The sequence below is a fragment of the Prionailurus viverrinus genome, chromosome E2 (genome assembly GCF_022837055.1).
Source record: "Prionailurus viverrinus isolate Anna chromosome E2, UM_Priviv_1.0, whole genome shotgun sequence".
NCBI lineage: Eukaryota > Metazoa > Chordata > Mammalia > Carnivora > Felidae > Prionailurus > Prionailurus viverrinus.
Genome location: NC_062575.1, coordinates 47,832,705 through 47,846,405, shown reverse-complemented (window position 1 = coordinate 47,846,405; position 13,701 = coordinate 47,832,705). Strand labels below are relative to the sequence as shown.

General features: G+C 57.1%; 1 protein-coding gene across 4 annotated transcripts in view; it reads right to left on the bottom strand.

Annotated features, from left to right (window-relative positions):
- Positions 1-13,701, bottom strand: part of PAK4 (p21 (RAC1) activated kinase 4) — a 45,406-nt gene that overhangs the window by 31,538 nt on the left and 167 nt on the right. The window lies entirely within an intron of this gene.

Below are 13,701 nucleotides of genomic sequence, written 5' to 3'. Positions count from 1 at the left end.
GCAAAGCACAGACCTTGTCTGGATTCCAAATCAAACGAACAAATTGAAAAAAAGGATGGTAAGACAATTGGAGAAATGTGAGGATGTTCACGAACTACCAGCTCTTTTTTTCCTGTGACAACAGTATTGTGGGTTTGTTCTTTTAGACTCTTTAATCTCCTTCAGGAGGAAAATTGGGAAAACTTACGGCTAAAGTGTATGACGTTTGGGAATTGCTTTGAAACAACCACGGAGGTGGGGACTGCGTTACGAGATGAAAAAGCCCGGTGACGTCATTGGTAACTGTGGATGCCGGTGACAGGGACAGTGACGGGGACCTGGGGAAGGCATGAGACCACCCCTCTGAGCATGAATGAACACTTCTACACAAAGGTTTTACACATTTTGCAAAAGGAAGTGTGACCTACTGATAACAGCAAAGAATTACGGCTTGCTCGCCCAGTGAATCTTTTATTACTAAATCCAAACACGTGTCCTGCCTCTAAGAACTGTAACAGCGATCGCGGCCAAAGCGACCATGACGACATACGGATGGCAGCGCTGTGCTGAGCGTCACACACGCCACTGACTCGCTCACTCCTCCCAGCTACTCCCAGGAGGCAGCGGGAACCCATCTCCTGCTCCAGATGTGGGAACCGACGCCGCTGCGGCATCCGGGGCTCCGGGGCCCGGCCGGGGCCCCAGGGGAAGCTCTGCCAGAACCGGAGAGGCCCAGTGGGGAGCCCTTGCCCTGAGTGGGCGTGGGAGACGAGGCCAGTGAGCCCTGGCGAGCACTGGACCCATTTCCCCTCGTTCTCCTCAAATAGTAAAGGCCCCCGCGATGCAACCTCCACATCTGAGCATAAGCTTTTGCTGAAACCAAACCCTGGGTTGCCCCGCAGGAGCTTGAAATGGTAACCGGCCACAGAGGGCACCACCAGACTTTTGGGCCCGCGGAGGGATCATGGGTCACAGGATCGGTCACGTCAGGGTCTGCCGCCTGCCCGGACAGTCCTCCCGCGAGGCAGCAAAGCCGGCCCCAGTACCCCCAAATATCAGTGGGACGCTTGCCCCCACCCCCACTCCAGGTGCCAGGAGAGGTGATGGGGGCTGCGAGGGTGACGCCAGCATCCTTCCCATCCCTGTCCTGGGCTGGTGGACACCATCTCCCTCTGTGGCTTCAGCAGGATCCTGGCTAAACGGGAAGCCGGACAAGCTTCGACTCGCGGAGGAGGGAGTGAGAAATCGAGGCCGGGGAAAGGGGGAGAGAGGAGAAAGGCAGAGAGACATGGGGAGAAAGAGAGGAGGAGGGCAGGGAGACAGAGAAGGCCACCTCCAGGAGCCTGGAGGACCCAGGGATGGGAAGACGGGACAGCGGCAGAGGCTGTACCGCCAGCACGGAAGCCCTCCCAGGGCCCAGCGGCCTCATCTGTAACGTGGGAACAACAGTCCTATCTTCCGACAGTGCGCCTGTGGGGGTAACGTGGCTCAATCATGCCATGTCAGAAGACTGGAAAGTGCACCCAACGTTGCAGAAGTGAACACGTTTGCTATCATTTCTGTAGGTCGGTGGCTCTCATCTTAGCTAATCACCCAGGGAACTTAAAACAAAACAAAACAAAACAAAACAAAACAAAACAAAACAAAACAAAACAAAACAAAACAAAAACTAATCAATGCTCGGGCCCCACAGCCAGAGATTGGGATTCAAACAAACGATCTGGGCTCGATAACCCCAGATGCTTTAAGGTGCAGCTGGGGGGGGGGGGGGGGTGGTAAGTGGGATGTCAGGGGCTGGGCAGGACACACAGCTCCAGGCCTGAGGCCTGGGGGGTGGGAGGGGAGAGGTGGGATTTGTAAAGTGAGACAGACTGATGACAGAGGGGGAGGGAAGTAGAAAGGAGGGCCGGGGAGGGGCAGGGGCATTGCCTGGGAGGCCCCTCTGCCTGCTCATCCTCCCCCACCTCGGGCCACCAGGAATCTGGGGCCTGCAGAGGAATGCAGGCGGGCCTGGCACGGCCATCTCCGGGTCCCCTCCCCCTGCACAAACTCCCAGGAGCCCACCTCCGCCTGGCCCAGCCAGAAGCCTCCCCTGGGAAGGCATCAGCTAGCCCTCAGTCCTCCAGCCCTCCCAGGCTTCTCGGAAGGCCCGTCCTGAACCCCTTCTCCTTTTGGGTTCTCTGCAGGTCACATGCTGGACCAGGCGCCAGGCCCAGCACTTAGCAGGGGTGGAGTGAGTGGCCCTGACAGCCAGCAGGGAGCTAGCAGAGCTTATCACCTGCTCTGGTGGGCGGGGCAGGGGGAGGGGCGACCTGAGAAGGCCTCCCAGAGGGGGTGACCTCTAGTTCAAGACTCAGCGAGGAATACTTGAGATGAGGGCACTTAACAAAGGTGGGCAAGGCTAAGTGCAGCAGGCAAGCAGATCGGGGCAGGGCCTGGTCCACCAGAGGGGGCTCCAGGTTTGGATCCTCGCCCCCAGGCAGTGGGAGACATGGAAGGATGTCAGGCGGAGAAGGAACCCGCGCTGACCTCAGCCACACCAGCTGCCCTCCACCTCTCTTCTTTCACGGGGATGGGAAACACCAGCTGGTCCACTGGAGGGTGCCAGGGTATCCCCAGGTCCTGCCACCCCAGAGGGGTAGAGCTGGGCCCTGGTTCCTTCCTGCCACGCTGTGAGGAGACTCCTCCAGAGCTGCTTCCCGCATCCCTGAGCCTGTTCCCCGATAATTAAACTGTAAGCTGATTAGTCAAGGAAAACCTTTAATTAGCCCTTGAAATCATTCAGGAAAATTACAACCTCCTCTCCGGGCACCCTGCCCGCCTTCTCCCAGGGCCCAGGAGTGATGCCAGGGAGGAAGCAGGGTCTGGGGAGGGGGACTTCTGCCCCTAATGTGAGCCTCACCTGGCAAAGGCCAAACCTAGGGTGCAAGGCACCTTGTGGGAGAGGAAGGCACGGACTCCCCCGGCCACATCACGAAGTACCTCGGAATAGATCCAACAAGAGGTGGGCAAGGACTGGACAAGTCCAAGTGCTGGAAAAGCAGGGCACGTTCCTGAGAGACGTCAGAGAAGACAAATAAATGGGGAAATATACCATGTTCATGGACTGGGGAGACACAATGTTGTGTCTGGGTGTGTGACAAGATGCTTGTCTAATATTTAAATAGAACTCAAGAAGCCAGGAATGGCCCAGACACTCTTGAAGAACAAGTAAGAGTGTTTGCTCTCCCCATGATCAAAACTTCTTATCAACTACAGAAATTAGGGCAGCATGGTAGTGATGCAGGAATAGGCCAAAAGAGCGAGAAAAGGACAGAGCACTCAGAGAAAGACCCAGTTATACAGACACGTGATTTATGAGAAGCCTGACTGTGGAGAAAAGTGAGCCTGTTTTTAATAAATGGTATTTGGAGGATTGGGGATCCAGATGAAGAATATGAACCTGGATGCCTACCTCACACCACACACACACACACACACACACACACACACACACACCCAGGACAAAGAAAGACTAAAGGTGAGAAGCAGGACTATAAAACTGTAAAGGAAATGAGTGATACATTTGACCACATTAAAATTAAGAGCTTCTGTTCATCAAAAGATACAATAAAGAAGGCGAAAAGACAGGCAGCAGGCCAGGAGAAGATACGTATAGCATCTCAGAAACAAAGGCTCCCATCCAGAACCTAGGATTTAACTCAAAGAACTGACAAATAAAAATGCAGACAGCCTGATGGAAAATGGGCAAGTGACTTGAACAGGCTCTTCACAAGAGAGGAGCTTCCAGATGTCCCAGGAACAGGTGAAAGGCTGCTCCACCTGACCGGCCACCAGGGAAAGGCAAATCGGCAGGCTGAGGAGATACCACCAGACCTGCTTAGCACCAGCTTTCAGGACAGGCTGGCACTCCCCGCTGGTACCACCCTTACCCTCTATGAAAGGGGTCAAATAGTCATGGCCACCTTCTGGGATCCCGGGATGCACTGAGCAGACGTACAGGAGTGCTACGTGGGGCGCCGGGCCTGGTACGTGCAAACCTTCCATTAGTTTTCCCTATTAATCAGTCTAGGGAATAAGCACTCCCCAGACCCGAGGTCATTTCAGGCCCTCCCCTGCCTCTGAGCAGGGATGCCCCAGAAGGCTGAAAGTCCAAGAGGCAGACGCCAAGTGGGTAGCAACGGGATCTGTTTATCCACCAACCGCTGTGTCCCTGGAGGCCACAAAGGGCCAGAGTATTTGTGGCAGGGAAACGAAAACAATCACGTTCATATTTATACGCCAGGCATTCAGCTAAGTATGTTAGGAGCAGAACTTCATAGATGCCCTAGAACACCCAGAGTGGCCTCGATTCTACAGAAGAACCGGGACGTGGAGAGGCCCGCGTGGCCGTCTGCATTCAAAATCCAGACTGACCACAGAACTGACACTGCTACCCTTCAATTCCCCGAAGGCCCCTGCGCTCTCCCAGCCTCAAGTGCCCATCCCCAGCCAACCTCTATCCACCCTTCAAGTGGTGTTCCCTCCTTACCTGGGGCAGATCTCCCGTCGTTGGTCACTGCACTCAGGTGACAACAGCACTCACAGCTTAGCACAGCTCATTCATTCCTGCTTTCACGTTTAGTCCACCAGCGTTGACTGAACAATCACGACACATACACATCAAGCTGAGGTTCTAGCAAGGGACACGGTAAGGGTCTCCCACGCTTACCCCCCCAGCCCATGAAGCCAAGTTAGGAGGGGCAGGGAGGACAATAAGCCAAGTGACCCACAAATCCTAATGTAATGTAATGTAGGACGAGTGCTGCAAAGAAAATCAAGCAGGGGAAGGCGGGAAGAGCCGGTGACAGGTCGCAGAGGAAGCAGCATGAACCAAAAGCCCTGAGGCAGGACCCAGCCTAGAATGTTCCAGGAACAGCATGGCGGGAGAGAAGGGGAAGCTGGCAAGGAAGCTGGGCCAGGATCTCATGCCCCACCCCCCCACCCCTGCTCCAAAGAGATGAAGCCACAGGAGGGTCCCCAGCAGGCAGAGACACGATGTGACCCCAGCTCCCTCTGTCCTCGTGGGAGGATGGACTGTGGGGGCAGCGGGGGTGCGGGGAGTGAGGAGGTGGGGGAAGAGAGTGGATTAAGTAGGGGCTGACACAGGGAGAGTGAAAGGTTCTGTTCTGAAGGTACAGCGAGTGGCTTTCCTACCATGGTGGATGCGAAGGAAGAGGACAAGAGGAGTCAGGATGATACCAGACTCCTGGCCGGATCTACAGGATGGATGGGGTGCCCGTTGATGAGACAGGGTCACTGGGGGACGACGGGGGCTTGGGAGTCTGGCTTCCTTCACCTGTGTGTCGACCTTTGACCAAGGTCTGTGCACTAAGACAGGGTACACTAAGGGCCACCTACTGTGGTCACCTCTGGTTCCCGTGGCCCCAGCACAGCGCCTACTCAGGAATAAGCACTTGACTCCTACTGGAAGGATGGGTAAGAGCTGGCAGGGACAGGAACATGGGAAGGACAGAATAACGAGAGGACTCCAATCAATGATAAACAAGCACATGTTACTTCTGCAGAACAGAATATAAAATGTTCCAAGCTCAATTAAAAACTTTGACCGGCCAGGGGTGCTGGTTAAGTGTCCTGTCCGCCTCTTGGTGTCGGCTCAAGTCATGATCTCTCGGTTGTGGGTTCGAGGCCCGCATGGGGCTTTGTGATGTTGATGCAGAGCCTAGCTGGGATCCTCTCTCTCTCTCTCTCTCTCTCTCTCCCCTCTCTCTCTCTCTCCCTGCCCATCCTCACCTCTCTCTCTCTCAAATAAACTTAAAAAAATTAAAAAAGAAAGTTTGACCAAACGTTGGTGAGGATGCGTAGTGCACACTGGTACCATACCCTACCTCTGACCCAAGCAAGGCACCCTGGGTAGATTCCCTGGAAAAAGCATGCACACGTGCCCCAACAGACGAATTCAAGGACACTTATACCCTGCACAGCAGGAGACAGAGAGATCTGTTCTGGTTTATTTCCACGACAGAATACTACATAGCAGTGACGGCAGACGAGGGGCCTGCCACACTCGAGCGCTCGGCTGGACCTCCCAGATTGCGGACCAAAGACGGCGGGCACAAACGAGGACGCGCCGGAGGACTCCATGTATGTGAAGTTCAAAAGCAGGCAAAGGTGGGGGATGCATGCCTGGTAAGAACTCTCCAGAAAAGCAGGGACGCAGGGACCCCCAAGGTCAGGGGGGTGATCACTCCTGGGGTCGTGATCGAGAGAGTGGGGGTGGAGGCTTCCAGGGTGAGGTGTCCTGTCTCCCCCCGGGTGTGGTGAGGGTGTCGGTTCCTCCTATAATTATGTGAAATTGAGGCGTGCGCTTACGCGCATTTCCGGAGGCATATTACGCTTCACGATTGGTACACGTATAAAAGTAGTAGAATCATAAACATACATAAACATACATAGACACACACGCGGCAACTCGGAGTCAAATCATCTGGGGTCAGGCTGCTGTGGAAGATCTGGGGGCGCCCGCGGGCAGCAGAGGAGGGGTCCCTAGGGAGAGAGGAGGCAGACCGGCCTGGGGGTCCTCACCTGAGGGGCAGGTGCTGAAGAGCCCTGCCCTCCGGCCATGTCCTACTTTCTCCCTATTCCCAGCACTGACTGCTGAGGGGAAGGGAGGGGAGGGGAAGGGAGGGGAGGGGAGGGGAGGGGAGGGGAGGGGAGGGGAGGAAGGGGCAGGAGGAGGGCGGGAGGAGGCCCAGGATAGCCAGGCGGCTTCCCTTCCCGTGGTGTGGGAGCGGCTGAAACCAGACTGGGGAAGTGAGCCGGGCCGAAACCTCAGCACAATGCCACTTTATCAGGAGTTTCCAGAGCCAGGCCCCAGGCACCTGGGGGTGGAAGCAGGGAGGGCCTGGAACCCCAGGAAGACACAAAGGGGGGGGGGGAGGGGGAGGGGGGGCGCGAGAGAGCCTTCTAAGCCCTCAGGCTTAGTTCCGGGGGTGGCACAGGTCGTGTGCCAAGGTGGTCAGGAGGCAGACTCGGCAGTGGCCCCAGGCAAGTCTCCCAGGCTCTCAGGAACGCCCCGATCTGGAGGGTGCTGGCGGGGGCCAACAAGTCAGTTTGCAGGAGCACGCAGAGGGAGGCCCGTGAGCAGTCCTGGTATCGGGTGAGACTATGCATATTATCACTAGCAGCTAAGTCTCTGAGCGCCTTCGATGCACTCTGCCTGAAGATTACGCATTTATATCCTCACAACAACCCTTCGGCGAGGTGCCATCGTCGTCCCCGTTTTACGGATAAGGACGCCACGGCACAGAGCGGTTAAGTGACCACTCAGCTAATAGGGGCAAAGCTGGCGCCAGAGTCCATGCCCTCAGCCTCCACCGTGTCACTCAAGTTAAGAACTCCAGACTGGAGCCAGGAGGGCCTGGGGTTCGAGTCCCGGATCTGCCACTTATTTGCGCAGGGGTTGCCAGCCTGTGCCTCAGTTTCCCCTTCTCAGGGAAAGTAAAAATCCCACAAACGGCTCCCGGGAAAGGAAGCCTGGATGGCTTTCAACAAACACAGAAATGCTCCATTTCATTCACATGAAAATCAGGACCTTACAGGTAAGGACGGGCAAAGATCAAAGTATCAGGTAACACCCAACCACACGGCCAGTGCGGAGGGAAACCTCAACCTCAGAGGCACCAGACCCCGGGGCTGGGGTGTAAACGGGCAGGCCAGAGCCCTACGGGCAGAGCTACCAGGGTGCGCACCTCAGACCCCCGAGCCCGTCTCCAGAGCCGCACCCAGAGCCGCGCTCACAGGCGTGAAGCCCTGTCCAGAAGAGGGAAAGGCTGGAAGGGCGGGAACGGCCACTGACGCGAACACAGGCGCATCAGGGGACATCACTCGATGTCCCCTGGGGACAGAGAGCGCTCCACAGGAGGGAAGGGGGGAAACTGCAAGGGTTGGGACAGAATACCAACATGGGAAGTCGGCTCCACCTGGGGAGAAACAAAAGGGGGCAGATCGCGTGCAGGAACAGACGTCGCAAGAAAGAAGAGACGCCGGGAACAACGGCTGTCTCTGGGAAGGGGACGGACAGCCAGGCCCGGAGAGGGGCTTCCTCGTCACCCTGTAGCCTGCTGTGCCGTGCGGAGGTTTGCAACTCTTATGTAGGGGACAACGCGCACACGGAGCAAAAACGAAGACGACGCTGGCAGAGAGAAATGAGGTTACTAAGCCCTCCCCCTCCGGGCCCCTGGGCAGAGCCACCGCGAGGATGCTCAAAAAGCACAGCCAGCGCCTGGCCTGGCCGCCCCGGAGGCTGGGAGCCCGCGAGGAGGACGCCGCAGCCCAGGAGGACGGGGCGCACGGAAACGGAGACTGTTAAAATTGTTGAATTATTAAACTGTTACCGCAAGCTCACCGTGGGCCGGGCAACGTGCTAAGCGCTTTCCAGCATTGATCTACAACCCTCCCAACGGCCCATTTCACAGGTGAGGAACGTGAGGCCGGGAGGCTCCGGCTCTTTCCCAGGGGCCCCAGCTAGGGGGAGCCGGGATGCTGTGGACGGCGTGGCCCCCGGCACGGAAGTGGTCACTGCCCCTGAGGACGGCAGCAGCACCTGGGGAAAGGCAGGGCAGGACCAGAGGGCCCCAGGAGACAGGCTGCGGTGAGGGGTGGCTTCTGTCTCATCCGCCACAGCCAGCTCCCCTGGGACCTGGCAGAGCTCCCCTCTGCCCCCCTCTGCTCCCCCCACACCTTCCTGTGGGCCAAGGCGGCCGGCGGACAACAAGCCCCAGCCCCGGAAGGGTGGTTGGGGCGGGAAGGGTCCCATTTCCCTGGCCGTGACTTGGAAGGAGACCGCTTCCTGCTGGCAGCATCTGTGGCCACCTGGCTCGGGTGATGGGATAAACAGCTGCTGGGGACACCCCGACCGGCGTCTGGCCAGGAAGTCTGGTCTACTGTGAGCCAGCAGGACAAGGAGGGGCGAGGCAGTGGATAAGAGAGCGAAGGGGTTGTGGGGGGCCCCGAGAGGGGTAGGGACCCGGGGCCCAGAAACAGCCCAGGTTGAACAGACCTCCAAGGAGCTTCCATCTAATAAAGAGGAGCCTGGGTCAGGCCCAACTGGACAGGAAGAGACCTTGTCTCATCAAAACCACTTCCAAATCACTGAGGACAGCCACAGCAGGCAGTGACTCCAGAGTCTGAAGGCCTGGAGTTCCCGTCCTACCTCTGCCGCTTGCCTGCTGTGTAATCGTAGACTTGTCACCTACCTCTCTGGGTCTCAGTTTTCTCATCTCTAAAGTGGGGACAATAACAGTACCTACCTCGTAGGCTGTCTGTGGAGATCCAATGGGTTCATATGTGGAAAGTACCCACAATTTCGACAGCACACAGATCCCTCCTCCATCACTGTCGCCCTCATCCTCTCCGCCCTCATCTGCTGGGACTATTACAGCAGCCTCCCTGAGGTCTCCCTGCCACCGCCCCCCCATGATCTGGGCCCCACATGGCAAAAGGAGCAACCCTTATAAAAGAGAAACGGGATGGGGGCGCCCGGGTGGCTTAGTCTGTTAAGTATACTCTTGATCTCGGCTCAGGCCACGATCTCAGGGTTCATGAGTTTGAGCCCCGAGTTGGGCTCTTCTGTCACAGTGCAGAGCCTGCTTGGAATTCTCTCTCCCTCTCTCTCTGCCCCTCCCCACCTTGTGCTCTCTCACTCTCTCTTTCAAGATAAACTTTAAAAAAAGTTTTGTTTTTTTTTTAAAGAAAGACACCAAATGTTGCTTGAAACTTTCCAACGATCCTCATTAGACACAGAACAAAACCCACACTCCTCGCCTCAGCCTGTCGGCCCCCCGTGTATCTGCCACATCTTCCCCGCCTCCCTGAGCTCAGTGCCTGCTTGGTCGCACTGGCCTCCGTGCTGGTACCTGACCATCTCAGGGCCTTTGCACTTCCCATGCCCACTACCCGCTCTATTCTTTCCACCTCCTTTCTAGGCCTGGCTCACTCTTTCTCATCGGTCCGATGTCTCCTTCTCTAGAAAGCCCTCACTGACTCCCCAGGCTGGGCCAGGTGCTTCCCGGATCCTAACCTTGACGCTTCTGCTTCTGCTTCCCCATCCCAGCCCTGACGCTCTGGGCCGTCATTGTCTGGGGATGGGGCCCGTGTCCCTGGTATGCCAAAATCCATGCAGGCAGGGCCAGGGCCGTGTTGGTTGCCAGTGGGACCCGTGGTCAGACACACAAAGAGTGTGACAGGCTCTGCCTGTCGCTTTCCACACTTCACCTGCTTCCTCCCTGCCCCGTTCCTGAGGAGGTTCAAGTCAGTACGGTTTCCTTCCCGAGAGATGCGTCCCCAGGAGAGCTGCGTCAAAGCTGTGGTCACTGCCCCGGATGCCCTACGGGGCAAAAGCCTGGGTGTGGGGGCTCCGTGGGTGTCAGGCCCCAGCTAAGCCCATCGCGTGAACCACCTCCTCAACTGCTCCCAGCCAGCCCGGGGGCGGGGGGTGGGCATAAAGCCACCATCTCATGGCTGAGTAAAGCCATTTCAGCAGGGGCCATGAACTCGCCCAAAGCAGGACGTGGCGTGAAGGGAGCCCTCAAGCCTGGTTGGAAAGCAGACTGGTACAAGTGCTTAGGACAGCAATTTGGAAGGTCCAGCAGTTCCACTGTGAGTCCCATGCCCGCGAGAGACTCTGGCCACGGTATCCAAGGAAACACGTTCTAGAATGTTCGACCCAGCACCGTCACTGTCCCAATGGGAAACCACCCAAATGTCCACCAAGAGGTGAACAGGTAACTCCTGTGTGGCATAATCACAAAAAGAAACACTCACGGCCGAGACCGTGAATCCTAGCGCGACACGCATCCTCGCGGAGCAACAGGCGGACTCTAACGTTGAGCAGGAAACGCAGGCTGCTTACCGGGATACCACTTACATGATCCGTGAAACCGGAAAACAGCGGCGGTCAGCCCTGGCTGGCCACCAGAGCCACGTACTGACCCCAGCCCCACCCCAGACCCAAGCGGATCCAAGTCGGAATCTCTACGGCTGGCCTGGGCAACGGCATTTTTGAAAGCTCTCCAGGTGACTGCAGTGTGCAGCCAGGGTTGAGGGCTGTTGCTCTGTCATTCGGGAACACTCTCAAAGGCAGTAAAAGTAAGAAGACCCGCAGAGGAGCGCTGAACACCAATTCCAGTGCCGGGCAGCGCCGGCAGGGTGGCTGGGGAGGGGGCGGGGCATTGAACTCAACACTGCAAGCTCTGAGCTCGTCACAGGCCCAAGCTGGAGGGGGGAGTGCTCTGTTATACTGAATGCTTCACTTTCTTCCCTAGTCTAAAATGTATCGTCAGGAATAAGACTGGCAAGTAAGAAATGACTTGCCTAAGGTCCCTCGGCCGGTGACAGGGCAGGGACCCGAACTTGGGTCCCCAGTGCCAAAGCCCCGTCCCTCCTTTTCTGTGCCAAGCCCGGGATGCTGAGCAAGCTGGAACCGCGAGGGCACGAGGCTGGGCTGACCTCATGGGGCTGCCTGGCAGTGTGCCCACCCAGTGACCCTGCCCAGAAGGGGGCGGGGCGGCTGGCTGAGAAAGCCAGGAGGCGGATGGAAAGAGGCCCTCCACGGTCTCTGAGGTCCTCCCAAGGAAGACAAACGCTAACACAGCACCTACCGTGTGCCAGGTCCTGGGTCAAGCGCTTTACACCTTGCACCCTCACGGCAATCCCACGAGGTGGCCACTATCGCTATTTCCGTTTTGCAGACGAAAAAAACGGAGGCCCAGAAAGTTAAGCGACTTGCCCACAGTCACAGCCCGTGAGCGCTGGAGCTGCGTGTGAATCCCTGCTCCAGCGCCCGCGCTCCGAACCAGTCCCCAGTACTGCTCCACAGACCCCGGGCAGGTACCCATCCCCTCCCTGCTCCACCGCCCCTCCCAGGCCAGGCACCCCAGGGGTACGGATGAAGCCACGTGTCACTGGCTGGGGGTCTGCTTCCAGTCTGCTCCCACGAGGGGATGCCGAGAGCCCTTGGAGGCCAGGGATTCCGTGTCTCTTCCACTGCTATGGTCCCGGCGCCCGGCAGCGTCCATCGTTCGACCACCAACAGCCGAGCATCCTCTACCGCCGGGCAGGGCTTCAGGTGGGTGTTCAGGGAAGGAACAACATGGGGGAAACTCCCGCCGTGGGGGGCCCACATTCTGGGGAGGAGGCAGGGAATAAACGGTGCCCTGAAAACCCAAGTAGGAACAGAGCGAAGGGCTGGGGAGAAAACAAGATAGTGAGATAAAGAGTGTGAGGGACCGTGAGAACTGGGTGGAGTGACTGGCAGTGAGGGGGCAGGGTGGGGAAAGGATTCCAGGCAGAGGGAACAGGAAGGTCAAAGCCCTGGAGGGGGGCATATGCCTACAGAGAGTAAGAACAGCAAACAGGCCAGTGGGGTTGGACCTCGAGGAGGGATGGGGAGGAAATGAGGTGGGGGCGACTGAGGACCAAGGTGAGAGCTTGGGGCTTACAGTACAGAGGATACTCAGCTTTGTACAGGGTCCCACTCAAGGACACCCTCTCCAGGCAGAAGCCCATCAGACTCATCGAACTCTGGGCCACCCACAAACACCCCACTCCCATAGGTCCGAGGGAACTTCTCTTCCCAGATCACGCCCTTCCAAGAAGCCCAGAGACAATCCATTCCAGTCCAGGGAGTGGCTCAGCTTTGCCCGGCCCCCTGCTTCCAGGAACAGACCTTCAACAATCTGCAGTATGAGGACTGGGGGCAGGAGCTCTGGAATCAGTCAGACCCAGCTTGGAATCGGCCTCTGTCACTCAACAGAAGCTACCTGAGCCTCAGTTTTCCCGTCTGCAAAGTGGGTCTATCCGGTACCCACTTCACAAGATTGTGGTAGAATGAAACAGCACTGAGAACAGCGTGAGCCGTCATCAAATGATAGACAAGGTTATGTTTGAGAGCATCGTACCATTCTGCGCCCAGAACTCCAGAGTTTGAATCCCAACCCCACAACTTATTCGTTAGATGATCCGGGGCTAATCACTTGGGCTCTTAATAATAGTGCCAACCCTGTAAGGCTGTAGTGAGGATTAAACATATGTAAAGCATCTAAATGAACTGGCACATAGCGATTTGTAAGTGTTTGCTATTATTTTCATTATTTGCGGGAGGGGGCTTTTACTCCACCAGGACATCCCTGACCTCTCTCTGGGACATTCCTCCCGTCCTCCCCAGCAATGCATCCCTCTAGGCTTTTAACTTTTGACCCTCAGGTACATCATCTGTCAGATTCTGACCTTTGCCCTCCTTTGGCCACGCCCCCCATTTGATCCCTTAAAAAGAGGTCCCCCAACCTAAATCTCATGCATCTGCTCCGCTGGTTGCTGCCTTAAACCTGCGAACCACCAACCCCCTTAGCTGCGATCTGTGACCCTGGTAGGCGCACCCGGCCTTCAAGTGATGAGTTCTGACCCCCATTTTTGACACTCGCCCCGAGCCCCCTCGAACGCGCCCCATTCTAAATTTCGAAATTTGCGCTCTCCTTCGCCACTCCCCCTTCGCTAGTTTGACCTCTGACCTCTCCTACCCCACCCTCCCCAGCAATATTGACCCCCGACCCCTCGGACGCGACCCTTCCCTCCTGAGTGAACTTTGACCCCAGCGGCCCCGCCCCCTACTTGTGTAAACGATCTCCCACCGCCATCGCCCGGCCCACCCCAAACCCCTGGCCA